Genomic DNA, 2,624 nt, shown 5'->3' with positions numbered 1-2,624 from the left:
CAGCTTTACGCATTATGAAATTCTGATGTTAGAGTGTGCACTGTGAAAACATTAAATAAATACCACACTTCAGTCCAACTAGCTGCAATGTTTATTTAATTAAAATGTAATTATATATATATAAAAAAAACCTACCTCAATTTAATAAGTCACATCCACAGTTCAGTAAGCATTCATTGCAGAGTACCAAGGTTATAGCTCATGTTCACTAATAATCCGCACTATATACATGTTTTAATTTAATGTTTGAAAGGCACTTCTACCACTATATTATAAAATTAAGACTTATCTACAGCAGAGGTTAACAGTGCACATCATTTAAACGTTCATGGATTCGTGAATATGCCAACCAAAATACCAAAGGCTCAGTTCACTGATCTGTAAAGCATGTGTTATCAGCCATGTGACTGCTATTCTCACCTCCCATTGCTGAAGACAACAGTCATTATGCCAAATAAAGGTCTTTGTAGCTCAGTGAATAGAGAGTCGGGAGTCTTCAGTGTCTGTTTAGCACAGATGATCACTCAGAATTTCCCCACGTCTACCAATGTTTTCTGTGCCTGTGTATCTAGGGAACTCAACTCTAACATTCTCATCTGCTACACTATGTGCAGTCATATGATTCCTAGTATTCTGCCGCCGGAACCTTTCTTGATTAGGGTTGACTTCTCTAGCTATAGTAAACCTGTACTACCCTCAAGTAATATGCATTAAGACTACAGTTGTACAGCAGGTACCATAAAGCGCGACACCTTTACTATGACAGCTCCTCTTCACAGTCCCTAACGCTCCTATGCAAATACTGACTTTGTGTAAGGAAGCACTTGCATAGGTGTGCACCCTACCCAATGTATAACGCAAGCATTGTGATGGGTTGCTCAGGAACAGAACAGTGTTTTCTGAGAGGTTTTGCAACAAAGCCAGCTGTCTAAGTCCTGGTATCATGCCAGTCTATGGTGCCAATGATACAAGTTTACTGTGAACGAGCACAATAACAAAGCAAGATTTCTCCCCAACAAAACGTCCATTATAATCCAGAAAAAATATATCTAAATCAGTCGCTTCAGAACTCAGTCTCCAAAAGGAAAACTCACTAGTACATTTCCTTTTCAAGTAAAATAGAACTCTATTATATGCTACAGATCAATCCACAGGAGGGTAATAAAAAAAAACAAAAAAAAAAAAACCTATAAACCATTTAAAGATTTGACACCCAAGCTGCAAATTTAGCATTTTACAAATCATTCAGACCTATAAATGTAAGAGCGAGGACATTTCAGAATATGGAGGTGCAGTCCAACATAGGATTTTCATAGAGCTTTTCTTTTTAGCATGGAATCCACCAGTATACTTGTCCAACAGCATGAAGTTGGATTACACTAACAATAATTTAAAGTAACACTAAACTTAGGAGTTAAATCTTAAAAATACACTCAAGTACCTTAGCTAATAACACAAATGTATTTTATTTGTGTATTATTTGGCCTGAGATCCTCAACTCATCTCTGAATTGGTGCAGACACTGTCCTTCCTTCTGAAGGGTGACTACTTTTGTTCTCCATGGTCCCTGTGTTTGTTGTAAAGCAGCCACCGCACCAAGCTCGCTCCCCTGATGGACTACAATCTCATGTTTAGTTTACTCATTTGTACTAAAATGATAGTTTATCATGGGAGAGCGCTTGGAGTGGTGACTACTTTACAACACACACAGGGACCATGAGGAACAAAAGGTAGCCACCCTCCAGAAGGAAGGACAGTGTCTGCACAAATTCAGAGATGATTTCAGGATCTACAGCTGAGTGATCACAAATAAGATACATTTATGTTCATGGTTAAGGTACTTGAATCTTAAAAATGCAGTCAAAGCCTGAGTTGAGTGTCACTTTAACTCTGTTTCTGAGAAGTCACACACAAGTGCTGTACAGCGATTTCTAAAGCCATGAAAATGCCTTCCTCTGCACCATACCAGCAATCATTTACAGGAATAGTTTTAAGCAATGAGCTTTGTCTTCTACTACTGTACATAACACTAGAAACCCATTCATCGAAAGGTCTTGTATATACGAGCTTCTGCTTGTACAAGAGGAGTGTGTATAGTAAGCTTTTAGAAAGATTTTCAACAAGCTTTAAAGCAGCATTGCTGAAATGTTTAAGGACCCAGTCACGCTATGTTTAGTGTAGTAACACATGTGCCACAATTCAGGAAAAGTTACTTTTTCTTTATTTTTTACACTGCAGTGCACCACAACCAACAGTTGTGGTGCCCTGTAGTGCAGGTACGCTTTGAGTGCCATTTAAAATGGACGGCAACCCACACATACAACCTGAAGGCCATAAAACAGGGGTGGGCATCCTTGGCACTCCAGCTGTTGTGAAACTGCAAGGCTGCTGGAGGCATGATGGAATTTGCTGGAGTGCCGAGGTTGCCTAACCCTGGCCTAAAACACACTTAAGGTTCATTTTGTGGGGTGTTAAAATTGGAGTGAGGGCTGTGTTTACAATCCCCAAATCGGAGCCGAAGGGTACCTTAAGTTTTCAGCAAAGCTGCTGTATACACTGCTCTTCTACAAGTGGACGCCTGTGCACGGCCATTTTATAAAAGCCTTAGGTGAGCTTTGTATGCA

The sequence above is a fragment of the Nanorana parkeri genome, unplaced genomic scaffold (assembly GCF_000935625.1).
Source record: "Nanorana parkeri isolate BGI_ZX_2015 unplaced genomic scaffold, ASM93562v1 scaffold82, whole genome shotgun sequence".
Taxonomy (NCBI): Eukaryota; Metazoa; Chordata; class Amphibia; order Anura; family Dicroglossidae; genus Nanorana; species Nanorana parkeri.
This window is presented reverse-complemented; position numbering follows the sequence as displayed.